Source organism: Lissotriton vulgaris, chromosome 8 (genome assembly GCF_964263255.1).
Source record: "Lissotriton vulgaris chromosome 8, aLisVul1.2, whole genome shotgun sequence".
In the NCBI taxonomy this organism is placed as follows: domain Eukaryota; kingdom Metazoa; phylum Chordata; class Amphibia; order Caudata; family Salamandridae; genus Lissotriton; species Lissotriton vulgaris.
Genome location: NC_141696.1, coordinates 1,531,882,214 through 1,531,898,421, shown reverse-complemented (window position 1 = coordinate 1,531,898,421; position 16,208 = coordinate 1,531,882,214). Strand labels below are relative to the sequence as shown.

Here is a 16,208-nt window from a genome sequence, read left to right as displayed (position 1 = left end):
CTTCTAGACTTCCTTCCAACTCTCTTGCCTTCAGGTGTGACTATGAATGTTTCCCATGTCATGCTTTTTTGTAAAGTAAACTCTGGTCTGCATTACCTTCCACTTCCCCTTGAACACAGATGTCAGTGGTCAGATGACATTGCTTACCTACTCAGGCAAAATACGTCTGGGTAATATAGTGCTAGTCCATACGGAGGTAAAAATAAAATGACCTAACCTGGATCCCAAAAATAGTATTTACCCATTGCACCAGTTAACTGCTGAATGATACAGGACTCCTTAAAACATATCTCTAACCTATAAGGTCAAATATCCAGGTCATGCATCTATTTTGTTAAATGGTTCAAATCAAAGTATGTAGACTACAGCTAGCAGGAGGCAGAAATAGCTCAGTTGGGAGACCGTTAGACTGAAGATCTAAAGGTCCCTGGTTTAATCCCGGGTTTCGGCACTGTTGAGAGGTTCCTTGCTTCTCACAAAATAAGTCTTGGAATCAGCTGTAGTACTTTTTTCTCTATCAACATTTTTATCAACTGATCCACAAAATGATCAATTCAACATAGACTTTGCTTTCTGTCCTCCTTTTAAACTTTCTTCCACCTATCTTGCCTTCAGGTTTGACTATGAATGTTTCCCATTTCGTCCTTTTTTGTAAAGTAAACTCTTGTCTGCATCACATTCCACTTCCCCTTGAACACAGATGTCAGTAGTCAGATGACATTGCTTACCTACTCATGCCAAATATATCTGGGTGTATGCTAGTCCATTCAGAGTTAAAAAAACAACTACCTAACCTGGATCCCAAAAATGCTATTTACCCATTGCACCAGTTAACTGGGGAATGATACAGGACTCCTTAAAACATATCTCTACCATATGAGGTTAAAAATCCAGGTCCTGCATCTATTTTGTTAAATGGTTCAAATTGAAGTATGAAGACCCCAGCTATCAGAAGGCCGAAATAACTCAGTTGGGAGAGCGTTAGACTGAAGATCTAAAGGTCCTTGGTTCAATCCCGGGTTTCGGCACAGTTGAGAGGTTCCTTGCTTCTAACAAAATAGGTCTTGGAATCAGCTGTAGTACTTTTTCTCTATTCATCAAATTTTTTCCAACTGATCTACAACACAATCAATTTAACATAGACTTTGCTTTATGTCCTCCTTCTAAACTTGCTTCCACCTCTCTTACCTTCAGGTTTGACAATGAATATTTCCCATTTCATGCTTTTTTGTAAAGTAAACTCTTGTCTGCATTACCTTCCACTTCCCCTTGAACACAGATGTCAGTAGTCAGATGATATTGCTTACCTACTCATGCCAAATATATCTGGGTAATATAGTGCTAGTCCATTCACAGTTAAAAAAACAACTACCTAACCTGGATCCAAAAAATGCTATTTACCCATTGCACCAGTTAATTGCGGAATGATACAGGACTCCTTAAAACATATCTCTACCATATGAGGTTAAAAATCCAGGTCCTGCATCTATTTTGTTAAATGGTTTAAATTAAAGTATGAAGACCACAGCTATAAGCAGGCCGAAATAGCTCAGTTGGGAGAGCGTCAGACTGAAGATCTAAAGGTCCCTGGTTCAATCCCGGGTTTCGGCACAGTTGAGAGGTTCCTTGCTTCTAACAAAATAGGTCTTGGAATCAGCTGTAGTACTTTTTCTCTATTCATCAAATTTTTTCCAACTGATCTACAACACAATCAATTTAACATAGACTTTGCTTTATGTCCTCCTTCTAAACTTGCTTCCACCTCTCTTACCTTCAGGTTTGACAATTAATATTTCCCATTTCATGCTTTTTTGTAAAGTAAACTCTTGTCTGCATTACCTTCCACTTCCCCTTGAACACAGATGTCAGTAGTCAGATGACATTGCTTACCTACTCATGCCAAATATATCTGGGTAATATAGTGCTAGTCCATTCAGAGTTAAAAAAACAACTACCTAACCTGGATCCCAAGAATGCTATTTTCCCATTGCACCAGTTAATTGCGGAATGATACAGGACTCCTTAAAACATATCTCTACCATATGAGGGTAAAAATCTAGGTCCTGCATCTATTTTGTTAAATGGTTTAAATTAAAGTATGAAGACCACAGCTATAAGCAGGCTGCAATAGCTCAGTTGGGAGAGCGTTAGACTGAAGATCTAAAGGTCCCTGGTTCAATCCCGGGTTTCGGCACAGTTGAGAGGTTCCTTGCTTCTAACAAAATAGGTCTTGGAATCAGCTGTAGTACTTTTTTCTCTATTCATCAAATTTTTTCCAACTGATCTACAACACAATCAATTTAACATAGACTTTGCTTTCTGTCCTTCTTTTAAACTTTCTTCCACCTATCTTGCCTTCAGGTTTGACAATGAATGTTTCCCATTTCGTCCTTTTTTGTAAAGTAAACTCTTGTCTGCATCACATTCCACTTCCCCTTGAACACAGATGTCAGTAGTCAGATGACATTGCTTACCTACTCATGCCAAATATATCTAGGTAATATAGTGCTAGTCCATTCAGAGTTAAAAAAACAACTACCTAACCTGGATCCCAAAAATGCTATTTGCCCATTGCACCAGTTAATTGCGGAATGATACAGGACTCCTTAAAACATATCTCTACCATATGAGGTTAAAAATCCAGGTCCTGCATCTATTTTGTTAAATGGTTTAAATTAAAGTATGAAGACCACAGCTATAAGCAGGCTGCAATAGCTCAGTTGGGAGAGCGTTAGACTGAAGATCTAAAGGTCCCTGGTTCAATCCTGGGTTTCGGCACAGTCGAGAGGTTCCTTGCTTCTAACAAAATAGGTCTTGGAATCAGCTGTAGTACTTTTTCTCTATTCATCAAATTTTTTCCAACTGATCTAAAACACAATCAATTTAACATAGACTTTGCTTTATGTCCTCCTTCTAAACTTGCTTCCACCTCTCTTACCTTCAGGTTTGACAATGAATATTTCCCATTTCATGCTTTTTTGTAAAGTAAACTCTTGTCTGCATTACCTTCCACTTCCCCTTGAACACAGATGTCAGTAGTCAGCTGACATTGCTTACCTACTCATGCCAAATATATCTGGGTAATATAGTGCTAGTCCATTCAGAGTTAAAAAAACAACTACCTAACCTGGATCCCAAAAATGCTATTTACCCATTGCACCAGTTAATTGCGGAATGATACAGGACTCCTTAAAACATATATCTACCATATGAGGTTAAAAATCCAGGTCCTGCATCTATTTTGTTAAATGGTTTAAATTAAAGTATGAAGACCGCAGCTATAAGCAGGCTGAAATAGCTCAGTTGGGAGAGCGTTAGACTGAAGATCTAAAGGTCCCTGGTTCAATCCCGGGTTTTGGCACAGTTGAGAGGTTCCTTGCTTCTAACAAAATAGGTCTTGGAATCAGCTGTAGTACTTTGTCTCTATTCATCAAATTTTTTCCAACTGATCTACAACACAATCAATTTAACATAGACTTTGCTTTATGTCCTCCTTCTAAACTTGCTTCCACCTCTCTTACCTTCAGGTTTGACAATGAATATTTCCCATTTCATGCTTTTTTGTAAAGTAAACTCTTGTCTGAATTACCTTCCACTTCCCCTTGAACACAGATGTCAGTAGTCAGATGACATTGCTTACCTACTCATGCCAAATATATCTGGGTAATATAGTGCTAGTCCATTCAGAGTTAAAAAAACAACTACCTAACCTGGATCCCAAAAATGCTATTTGCCCATTGCACCAGTTAATTGCGGAATGATACAGGACTCCTTAAAACATATCTCTACCATATGAGGTTAAAAATCCAGGTCCTGCATCTATTTTGTTAAATGGTTTAAATTAAAGTATGAAGACCACAGCTGTAAGCAGGCCGCAATATCTCAGTTGGGAGAGTGTTAGACTGAAGATCTAAAGGTCCCTGGTTCAATCCTGGGTTTCGGCACAGTTGAGAGGTTCCTTGCTTCTAAAAAAATAGGTCTTGGAATCAGCTGTAGTACTTCCTTCTCTATTAACATTTTTATCAACTGATCTACAAAATGATCAATTCAACATAGACTTTGCTTTCTGTCCTCCTTTTAAACTTTCTTCCACCTATCTTGCCTTCAGGTTTGACAATGAATGTTTCCCATTTCGTCCTTTTTTGTAAAGTAAACTCTTGTCTGCATCACATTCCACTTCCCCTTGAACACAGATGTCAGTAGTCAGATGACATTGCTTACCTACTCATGCCAAATATATCTAGGTAATATAGTGCTAGTCCATTCAGAGTTAAAAAAACAACTACCTAACCTGGATCCCAAAAATGCTATTTACCGATTGCACCAGTTAACTGGGGAATGATACAGGACTCCTCCAAACATATCTCTACCATATGAGGTTAAAAATCCAGGTCCTGCATCTATTTTGTTAAATGGTTCAAATTAAAGTATGAAGACCCCAGCTATCAGAAGGCCGAAATAGCTCAGTTGGGAGAGTGTTAGACTGAAGATCTAAAGGTCCCTGGTTCAATCCTGGGTTTCGGCACAGTTGAGAGGTTCCTTGCTTCTAACAAAATAGGTTTTGGAATCAGCTGTAGTACTTTTTCTCTATTCATCAAATTTTTTCCAACTGATCTACAACACAATCAATTTAACATAGACTTTGCTTTATATCCTCCTTCTAAACTTGCTTCCACCTCTCTTACCTTCAGATTTGACAATGAATATTTCCCATTTCATGCTTTTTTGTAAAGTAAACTCTTGTCTGCATTACCTTCCACTTCCCCTTGAACACAGATGTCAGTAGTCAGATGACATTGCTTACCTACTCATGCCAAATATATCTGGGTAATATAGTGCTAGTCCATTCAGAGTTAAAAAAACAACTACCTAACCTGGATCCCAAAAATGCTATTTACCCATTGCACCAGTTAATTGCGGAATGATACAGGACTCCTTAAAACATATATCTACCATATGAGGTTAAAAATCCAGGTCCTGCATCTATTTTGTTAAATGGTTTAAATTAAAGTATGAAGACCGCAGCTATAAGCAGGCTGAAATAGCTCAGTTGGGAGAGCGTTAGACTGAAGATCTAAAGGTCCCTGGTTCAATCCCGGGTTTCGGCACAGTTGAGAGGTTCCTTGCTTCTAACAAAATAGGTCTTGGAATCAGCTGTAGTACTTTTTCTCTATTCATCAAATTTTTTCCAACTGATCTACAACACAATCAATTTAACATAGACTTTGCTTTATGTCCTCCTTCTAAACTTGCTTCCACCTCTCTTACCTTCAGGTTTGACAATGAATATTTCCCATTTCATGCTTTTTTGTAAAGTAAACTCTTGTCTGCATTACCTTCCACTTCCCCTTGAACACAGATGTCAGTAGTCAGATGACATTGCTTACCTACTCATGCCAAAAATATCTGGGTAATATAGTGCTAGTCCATTCAGAGTTAAAAAAACAACTACCTAACCTAGATCCCAAAAATGCTATTTGCCCATTGCACCAGTTAATTGCGGAATGATACAGGACTCCTTAAAACATATCTCTACCATATGAGGTTAAAAATCCAGGTCCTGCATCTATTTTGTTAAATGGTTTAAATTAAAGTATGAAGACCACAGCTGTAAGCAGGCCGCAATATCTCAGTTGGGAGAGTGTTAGACTGAAGATCTAAAGGTCCCTGGTTCAATCCTGGGTTTCGGCACAGTTGAGAGGTTCCTTGCTTCTAAAAAAATAGGTCTTGGAATCAGCTGTAGTACTTCCTTCTCTATTAACATTTTTATCAACTGATCTACAAAATGATCAATTCAACATAGACTTTGCTTTCTGTCCTCCTTTTAAACTTTCTTCCACCTATCTTGCCTTCAGGTTTGACAATGAATGTTTCCCATTTCGTCCTTTTTTGTAAAGTAAACTCTTGTCTGCATCACATTCCACTTCCCCTTGAACACAGATGTAAGTAGTCAGATGACATTGCTTACCTACTCATGCCAAATATATCTAGGTAATATAGTGCTAGTCCATTCAGAGTTAAAAAAACAACTACCTAACCTGGATCCCAAAAATGCTATTTACCGATTGCACCAGTTAACTGGGGAATGATACAGGACTCCTCCAAACATATCTCTACCATATGAGGTTAAAAATCCAGGTCCTGCATCTATTTTGTTAAATCGTTCAAATTAAAGTATGAAGACCCCAGCTATCAGAAGGCCGAAATAGCTCAGTTGGGAGAGTGTTAGACTGAAGATCTAAAGGTCCCTGGTTCAATCCCGGGTTTCGGCACAGTTGAGAGGTTCCTTGCTTCTAACAAAATAGGTTTTGGAATCAGCTGTAGTACTTTTTCTCTATTCATCAAATTTTTTCCAACTGATCTACAACACAATCAATTTAACATAGACTTTGCTTTATATCCTCCTTCTAAACTTGCTTCCACCTCTCTTACCTTCAGATTTGACAATGAATATTTCCCATTTCATGCTTTTTTGTAAAGTAAACTCTTGTCTGCATTACCTTCCACTTCCCCTTGAACACAGATGTCAGTAGTCAGATGACATTGCTTACCTACTCATGCCAAATATATCTGGGTAATATAGTGCTAGTCCATTCAGAGTTAAAAAAACAACTACCTAACCTGGATCCCAAAAATGCTATTTACCCATTGCACCAGTTAATTGCGGAATGATACAGGACTCCTTAAAACATATCTCACCATATGAGGTTAAAAATCCAGGTCCTGCATCTATTTTGTTAAATGGTTTAAATTAAAGTGTGAAGACCACAGCTATAAGCAGGCCGAAATAGCTAAGTTGGGAGAGCGTTAGACTGAAGATCTAAAGGTCCCTGGTTCAATCCCGGGTTTCGGCACAGTTGAGAGGTTCCTTGCTTCTAACAAAATAGGTCTTGGAAGCAGCTGTAGTACTTTTTTCTCTATCAACATTTTTATCAACTGATCTACAAAATGATCAATTCAACATAGACTTTGCTTTCTGTCCTCCTTTTAAACTTTCTTCCACCTATCTTGCCTTCAGGTTTGACTATGAATGTTTCCCATTTCGTCCTTTTTTGTAAAGTAAACTCTTGTCTGCATCACATTCCACTTCCCCTTGAACACAGATGTCAGTAGTCAGATGACATTGCTTACCTACTCATGCCAAATATATCTAGGTAATATAGTGCTAGTCCATTCAGAGTTAAAAAAACAACTACCTAACCTGGATCCCAAAAATGCTATTTACCCATTGCACCAGTTAACTGGGGAATGATACAGGACTCCTTAAAACATATCTCTACCATATGAGGTTAAAAATCCAGGTCCTGCATCTATTTTGTTAAATGGTTCAAATTAAAGTATGAAGACCTCAGCTATCAGAAGGCCGAAATAGCTCAGTTGGGAGAGCGTTAGACTGAAGATCTAAAGGTCCCTGGTTCAATCCCGGGTTTCGGCACAGTTGAGAGGTTCCTTGCTTCTAACAAAATAGGTTTTGGAATCAGCTGTAGTACTTTTTCTCTATTCATCAAATTTTTTCCAACTGATCTACAACACAATCAATTTAACATAGACTTTGCTTTATATCCTCCTTCTAAACTTGCTTCCACCTCTCTTACCTTCAGATTTGACAATGAATATTTCCCATTTCGTCCTTTTTTGTAAAGTAAACTCTTGTCTGCATCACATTCCACTTCCCCTTGAACACAGATGTCAGTAGTCAGATGACATTGCTTACCTACTCATGCCAAATATATCTAGGTAATATAGTGCTAGTCCATTCAGAGTTAAAAAAACAACTACCTAACCTGGATCCCAAAAATGCTATTTACCCATTGCACCAGTTAACTGGGGAATGATACAGGACTCCTTAAAACATATCTCTACCATATGAGGTTAAAAATCCAGGTCCTGCATCTATTTTGTTAAATGGTTCAAATTAAAGTATGAAGACCTCAGCTATCAGAAGGCCGAAATAGCTCAGTTGGGAGAGCGTTAGACTGAAGATCTAAAGGTCCCTGGTTCAATCCCGGGTTTCGGCACAGTTGAGAGGTTCCTTGCTTCTAACAAAATAGGTCTTGGAATCAGCTGTAGTACTTTTTCTCTATTCATCAAATTTTTTTCCAACTGATCTACAACACAATCAATTTAACATAGACTTTGCTTTATGTCCTCCTTCTAAACTTGCTTCCACCTCTCTTACCTTCAGGTTTGACAATTAATATTTCCCATTTCATGCTTTTTTGTAAAGTAAACTCTTGTCTGCGCTACCTTCCACTTCCCCTTGAACACAGATGTCAGTAGTCAGATGACATTGCTTACCTACTCATGCCAAATATATCTGGGTAATATAGTGCTAGTCCATTCAGAGTTAAAAAAACAACTACCTAACCTGGATCCCAAGAATGCTATTTGCCCATTGCACCAGTTAATTGCGGAATGATACAGGACTCCTTAAAACATATCTCTACCATATGAGGTTAAAAATCCAGGTCCTGCATCTATTTTGTTAAATGGTTTAAATTGAAGTATGAAGACCACAGCTATAAGCAGGCTGCAATAGCTCAGTTGGGAGAGCGTTAGACTGAAGATCTAAAGGTCCCTGGTTCAATCCCGGGTTTTGGCACAGTTGGGAGGTTCCTTGCTTCTAACAAAATAGGTCTTGGAATCAGCTGTAGTACTTTTTTCTCTATCAACATTTTTATCAACTGATCTACAAAATGATCAATTCAACATAGACTTTGCTTTCTGTCCTCCTTTTAAACTTTCTTCCACCTATCTTGCCTTCAGGTTTGACAATGAATGTTTCCCATTTCGTCCTTTTTTGTAAAGTAAACTCTTGTCTGCATCACATTCCACTTCCCCTTGAACACAGATGTCAGTAGTCAGATGACATTGCTTACCTACTCATGCCAAATATATCTAGGTAATATAGTGCTAGTCCATTCAGAGTTAAAAAAACAACTACCTAACCTGGATCCCAAAAATGCTATTTGCCCATTGCACCAGTTAATTGCGGAATGATACAGGACTCCTTAAAACATATCTCTACCATATGAGGTTAAAAATCCAGGTCCTGCATCTATTTTGTTAAATGGTTTAAATTAAAGTATGAAGACCACAGCTATAAGCAGGCTGCAATAGCTCAGTTGGGAGAGCGTTAGACTGAAGATCTGAAGGTCCCTGGTTCAATCCCGGGTTTCGGCACAGTCGAGAGGTTCCTTGCTTCTAACAAAATAGGTCTTGGAATCAGCTGTAGTACTTTTTCTCTATTCATCAAATTTTTTCCAACTGATCTACAACACAATCAATTTAACATAGACTTTGCTTTATGTCCTCCTTCTAAACTTGCTTCCACCTCTCTTACCTTCAGGTTTGACAATGAATATTTCCCATTTCATGCTTTTTTGTAATGTTAATGTTAATGTTAAATGTTAATGTTAAAATATTTATATAGCGCAACGTACACCGGATTGGTTTCTTGGCGCTTATGGGAAAGGGCTCTATGGGGTGGAGGCTCAGGAGGAGTAGGCTTGCTGGAACAGCCACGTTTTAAGCAACTTTCTGAAATGGAGATGCGAGGCAGTAGAACGAATTGAGAAAGGGAGGGAATTCCATATTTGAGGGGAAAGCGTAGAGAAGCGAGTACCGCCATATTTTAGGCGCTTAAATCTGGGAGTGGTAAGTAAGTGTTGTCCAGCGGAGCGGAGGGTACGAGAGGGGGTGTATTTTTTGATCCGATTTGAGAGGAACCTAGGGCCTTTGTCAGAGAGGGCTCTATGTGTGATACAGCAGATTTTGAAGATGCTTCGCTGTTCCACGGGGAGCCAATGCAATTTTTTTAACAGAGGTTTTGTGTGGTGGCGGGCCGGGAGTTGGAAGATCAGTCTGGCCGCCTGATTCTGTATCAATTGCAGTCTGTGTGTCTGGTAGGCTGGGATGCCAGCATACAGTGCGTTGGCATAATCCAGCCGAGAGACAATGAGTGCTAGAACGACCAGGGTGAGGGCTTCAGTGGATAAGAATCTTTTTATTTTTTTTTTTATTTTCCGTAACATGAGAAAGCAGGCGGATACCACAGAACTAATCTGTGGGGTCATTGAGAGATCACTACTGAAAGTAAACTCTTGTCTGCATTACCTTCCACTTCCCCTTGAACACAGATGTCAGTAGTCAGCTGACATTGCTTACCTACTCATGCCAAATATATCTGGGTAATATAGTGCTAGTCCATTCAGAGTTAAAAAAACAACTACCTAACCTGGATCCCAAAAATGCTATTTACCCATTGCACCAGTTAATTGGGGAATGATACAGGACTCCTTAAAACATATATCTACCATATGAGGTTAAAAATCCAGGTCCTGCATCTATTTTGTTAAATGGTTTAAATTAAAGTATGAAGACCGCAGCTATAAGCAGGCTGAAATAGCTCAGTTGGGAGAGCGTTAGACTGAAGATCTAAAGGTCCCTGGTTCAATCCCGGGTTTCGGCACAGTTGAGAGGTTCCTTGCTTCTAACAAAATAGGTCTTGGAATCAGCTGTAGTACTTTTTCTCTATTCATCAAATTTTTTCCAACTGATCTACAACACAATCAATTTAACATAGACTTTGCTTTATGTCCTCCTTCTAAACTTGCTTCCACCTCTCTTACCTTCAGGTTTGACAATGAATATTTCCCATTTCATGCTTTTTTGTAAAGTAAACTCTTGTCTGCATTACCTTCCACTTCCCCTTGAACACAGATGTCAGTAGTCAGATGACATTGCTTACCTACTCATGCCAAATATATCTGGGTAATATAGTGCTAGTCCATTCAGAGGTAAAAAAACAACTACCTAACCTGGATCCCAAAAATGCTATTTGCCCATTGCACCAGTTAATTGCGGAATGATACAGGACTCCTTAAAACATATCTCTACCATATGAGGTTAAAAATCCAGGTCCTGCATCTATTTTGTTAAATGGTTTAAATTAAAGTATGAAGACCAAAGCTGTAAGCAGGCCGCAATATCTCAGTTGGGAGAGTGTTAGACTGAAGATCTAAAGGTCCCTGGTTCAATCCTGGGTTTCGGCACAGTTGAGAGGTTCCTTGCTTCTAAAAAAATAGGTCTTGGAATCAGCTGTAGTACTTTCTTCTCTATTAACATTTTTATCAACTGATCTACAAAATGATCAATTCAACATAGACTTTGCTTTCTGTCCTCCTTTTAAACTTTCTTCCACCTATCTTGCCTTCAGGTTTGACAATGAATGTTTCCCATTTCGTCCTTTTTTGTAAAGTAAACTCTTGTCTGCATCACATTCCACTTCCCCTTGAACACAGATGTCAGTAGTCAGATGACATTGCTTACCTACTCATGCCAAATATATCTAGGTAATATAGTGCTAGTCCATTCAGAGTTAAAAAAACAACTACCTAACCTGGATCCCAAAAATGCTATTTACCGATTGCACCAGTTAACTGGGGAATGATACAGGACTCCTCCAAACATATCTCTACCATATGAGGTTAAAAATCCAGGTCCTGCATCTATTTTGTTAAATGGTTCAAATTAAAGTATGAAGACCCCAGCTATCAGAAGGCCGAAATAGCTCAGTTGGGAGAGTGTTAGACTGAAGATCTAAAGGTCCCTGGTTCAATCCCGGGTTTCGGCACAGTTGAGAGGTTCCTTGCTTCTAACAAAATAGGGTTTGGAATCAGCTGTAGTACTTTTTCTCTATTCATCAAATTTTTTCCAACTGATCTACAACACAATCAATTTAACATAGACTTTGCTTTATATCCTCCTTCTAAACTTGCTTCCACCTCTCTTACCTTCAGATTTGACAATGAATATTTCCCATTTCATGCTTTTTTGTAAAGTAAACTCTTGTCTGCATTACCTTCCACTTCCCCTTGAACACAGATGTCAGTAGTCAGATGACATTGCTTACCTACTCATGCCTAATATATCTGGGTAATATAGTGCTAGTCCATTCAGAGTTAAAAAAACAACTACCTAACCTGGATCCCAAAAATGCTATTTACCCATTGCACCAGTTAATTGCGGAATGATACAGGACTCCTTAAAACATATCTCACCATATGAGGTTAAAAATCCAGGTCCTGCATCTATTTTGTTAAATGGTTTAAATTAAAGTGTGAAGACCACAGCTATAAGCAGGCCGAAATAGCTAAGTTGGGAGAGCGTTAGACTGAAGATCTAAAGGTCCCTGGTTCAATCCCGGGTTTCGGCACAGTTGAGAGGTTCCTTGCTTCTAACAAAATAGGTCTTGGAATCAGCTGTAGTACTTTGTTCTCTATCAACATTTTTATCAACTGATCTACAAAATGATCAATTCAACATAGACTTTGCTTTCTGTCCTCCTTTTAAACTTTCTTCCACCTATCTTGCCTTCAGGTTTGACTATGAATGTTTTCCATTTCGTCCTTTTTTGTAAAGTAAACTCTTGTCTGCATCACATTCAACTTCCCCTTGAACACAGATGTCAGTAGTCAGATGACATTGCTTACCTACTCATGCCAAATATATCTGGGTAATATAGTGCTAGTCCATTCAGAGTTAAAAAAACAACTACCTAACCTGGATCCCAAAAATGCTATTTACCCATTGCACCAGTTAACTGGGGAATGATACAGGACTCCTTAAAACATATCTCTACCATATGAGGTTAAAAATCCAGGTCCTGCATCTATTTTGTTAAATGGTTCAAATTAAAGTATGAAGACCCCAGCTATCAGAAGGCCGAAATAGCTCAGTTGGGAGAGTGTTAGACTGAAGATCTAAAGGTCCCTGGTTCAATCCCGGGTTTCGGCACAGTTGAGAGGTTCCTTGCTTCTAACAAAATAGGTCTTGGGATCAGCTGTAGTTCTTTTTCTCTATTCATCAAATTTTTTCCAACTGATCTACAACACAATCAATTTAACATAGACTTTGCTTTATGTCCTCCTTCTAAACTTGCTTCCACCTCTCTTACCTTCAGGTTTGACAATGAATATTTCCCATTTCATGCTTTTTTGTAAAGTAAACTCTTGTCTGCATTACCTTCCACTTCCCCTTGAACACAGATGTCAGTAGTCAGACGACATTGCTTACCTACTCATGCCAAATATATCTGGGTAATATAGTGCTAGCCCATTCAGAGTTAAAAAAACAACTACCTAACCTGGATCCCAAAAATGCTATTTACCCATTGCACCAGTTAATTGCGGAATGATACAGGACTCGTTAAAACATATCTCCACCATATGAGGTTAAAAATCCAGGTCCTGCATCTATTTTGTTAAATGGTTTAAATTAAAGTATGAAGACCACAGCTATAAGCAGGCCGAAATAGCTCAGTTGGGAGAGCGTTAGACTGAAGATCTAAAGGTCCCTGTTTCAATCCCGGGTTTCGGCACAGTTGAGAGGTTCCTTGCTTCTAACAAAATAGGTCTTGGAATCAGAATTAATACCAATAGCCAGAGAGTGTAGAACTAAGTTACCCGGACCCCCAAACCTAAACACCTTTAGGGAATGGATGACAGAACTAAAAAATATGACAGGACAGGGAAGACGCAAGCTCAAACCCGGGAATAAGAAGAGATCTGCCCCTTGGTTTGACCTAGAGCTCAAAAATAAACAGGGGGAACTAAGACGGGCTGAACGTAGATGGCGTAAGAACTACCTCAGCACAGAACGCAGCAAATACAAAAAGACCAAGAAAGCGTATCATGCCTTAATCAAACAGGCTAAAACAAAGTATTTCACGTCAGCCATAGCAACAGCCAATTGTAAACAGAAGGCGATTTTTAATATTGTAAAAGATTTTAGTAAACCCAAATGTCTAACACAGGACATCCCCCCCTCTCAAATGCTTTGCAACTCCATCGCAGACTTTTTTGAGGAAAAGGTTAAGGGTCTGACGAAAGACTTTGAGGCTCCCAGCTTTGATCAAATATGTGAGGACGAAACTACTAGGCAGGAAGTCACCCAGCTTACAGCTTTCCGCACAATCAGCCTGGAAGAGACAAAAAAGGCCATCCTGGCAACCAAATCAGGATCACCATTTGATCCATGTCCTATAGCACTCCTACATCTTATTGCGGATATTGTCAACCCGGACATAAATGTTATCGTTAACAACTCTCTGTCCACCGCCTATGCCCCCCCCGAGTGGAAACTGGCAGCTGTAAAACCCTTACAAAAAAAACAACTTCCTGACCCCTCCACACTATCCAATCTACGTCCGATTTCATTACTTCCAGCTTTGTGTAAAATCACTGAGTCCACAGTTAACAAACAGCTGACACTTTTCTTGGAAAATAATGAAGTATGGCACCCCAATCAGGCTGGCTTCAGAACTCAGCATTCCACCGAATCGGCTCTCCTGTTCACTACGGAAACTATCCGCTCAGCTCTAGACCAAGGCAAGAAGGCCGTCCTGATACTATTAGATCTGTCGGCGGCCTTCGACACGGTCTCACATGCCATCTTAATAGACCGGCTAATAACATCTGGCATTAAAGGTATTGCCTTAGAGTGGATAAAAAACTTTCTTAGTGACAGGAGACAAGTGGTGACTCTGGGGGAATTCCGTTCCAGCGAGAAGCCACTGTCAACGGGAGTACCTCAGGGCTCCAGTCTGAGTCCGACATTGTTTAATGTTTACACCGCACCCCTGATTCAGCTGATATCATCCTACGGCATAGATGTAATAGCATATGCCGACGATACCCAACTAATCCTGGTCATGGACAAAGACAACCAGGCCTGGGAGGAAAAGCTTAAGTGCTGCTTAACGGCCACCTTTGAGTGGATGCGGAAAAACCACCTAAAATGTAATACAGGAAAGACCGAGATCATGCCCATAGGCTCAAATAATGATTTCATCCCCAGACTGTGGTGGCCTGAGAAGGCAGAAATTCCACCCCACACTACCTCCTCGGCTCGCAACCTTGGGGTACAGTTTGACGCCGATCTATCCTTCAAACATCAAGCGTCAAAAGTGGCAGGCACTTGTTTCGGGGTAATAAAAATGCTTAGAAAGTTCTTCGACTTGCTGCCCCTCGAAGCAAGGAAAACTGTTACGATTGCATTAGTCACCTCCCGCATTGACTACTGCAATAGCCTGTACGCTGGCACCAATAAGATGGTTACTCATAAACTCCAGATGGTGCAGCATGCAGCTGCAAGGCTGGTTCTGAAATGGCCAAGAAGATCCTCAGCAACCAAAGCCCTCAATGCACTACACTGGCTGCCTATAACTAAAAGGGTCCTCCACAAAGTTTTAACTATCACTTTTCGCGCTGTGCATAATTCAGGCCCCACTTACCTAAGAAATAAATTTGTAAAATACTGTCCAAATCGCGCACTAAGATCCTCCAATGCCAATCTTTTGACCATCCCTAGATTCAGACTCAAAACCCGCGGGGGCAAATCCCTAGCGGTGTTGGGTGCCAAAGCATGGAATGCCCTACCCCCTCTATTAAGAGCACTGGACAAGGAGTCTGAGTTCCGCAAGCAATTGAAAACCTGGATTTACAATCTTCCAGACCCAATGGCCAGAGCGCTAGTGTGATCCCGGTTATGGTCTCCTTAGCAGTAAGGCAACCTTTTCATCTGGTTGTCCTCATATTGGCGCCGAGATGCTCCTTGGAGCGATTGCTAGCGCGTTATAAATGGACTCTACATCTACATCTACATCTACAGCTGTAGTACTTTTTTCTCTATCAACATTTTTATCGAACTGATCTACAAAATGATCAATTCAACATAGACTTTGCTTTCTGTCCTCCTTTTAAACTTTCTTCCACCTATCTTGCCTTCAGGTTTGACTATGAATGTTTCCCATTTCGTCCTTTTTTGTAAAGTAAACTCTTGTCTGCATCACATTCCACTTCCCCTTGAACACAGATGTCAGTAGTCAGATGACATTGCTTACCTACTCATGCCAAATATATCTGGGTAATATAGTGCTAGTCCATTCAGAGTTAAAAAAACAACTACCTAACCTGGATCCCAAAAATGCTATTTACCCATTGCACCAGTTAACTGGGGAATGATACAGAACTCCTTAAAACATATCACTACCATATGAGGTTAAAAATCCAGGTCATGCATCTATTTTGTTAAATGGTTCAAATTAAAGTATGAAGACCACAGATATCAGCAGGCCGAAATAGCTCAGTTGGGAGAGTGTTAGACTCAAGATCTAAAGGTCCCTGGTTCAATCCCGGGTTTCGGCA

General features: G+C 39.7%; 3 non-coding genes across 3 annotated transcripts; all 3 read left to right on the top strand.

Annotated features, from left to right (window-relative positions):
* Window positions 1-7,362: 7,362 nt before the first annotated feature.
* TRNAF-GAA (transfer RNA phenylalanine (anticodon GAA)) lies at window positions 7,363-7,435 on the top strand. Its single transcript has one exon. It is a non-coding gene; the product is annotated as a tRNA-Phe (tRNA).
* A 510-nt stretch (window positions 7,436-7,945) lies between these two features.
* On the top strand, window positions 7,946-8,018 carry TRNAF-GAA (transfer RNA phenylalanine (anticodon GAA)). The gene has a single exon. It is a non-coding gene; the product is annotated as a tRNA-Phe (tRNA).
* Window positions 8,019-16,135: 8,117 nt separating this feature from the next.
* TRNAL-CAA (transfer RNA leucine (anticodon CAA)) lies at window positions 16,136-16,208 on the top strand. The gene has a single exon. It is a non-coding gene; the product is annotated as a tRNA-Leu (tRNA).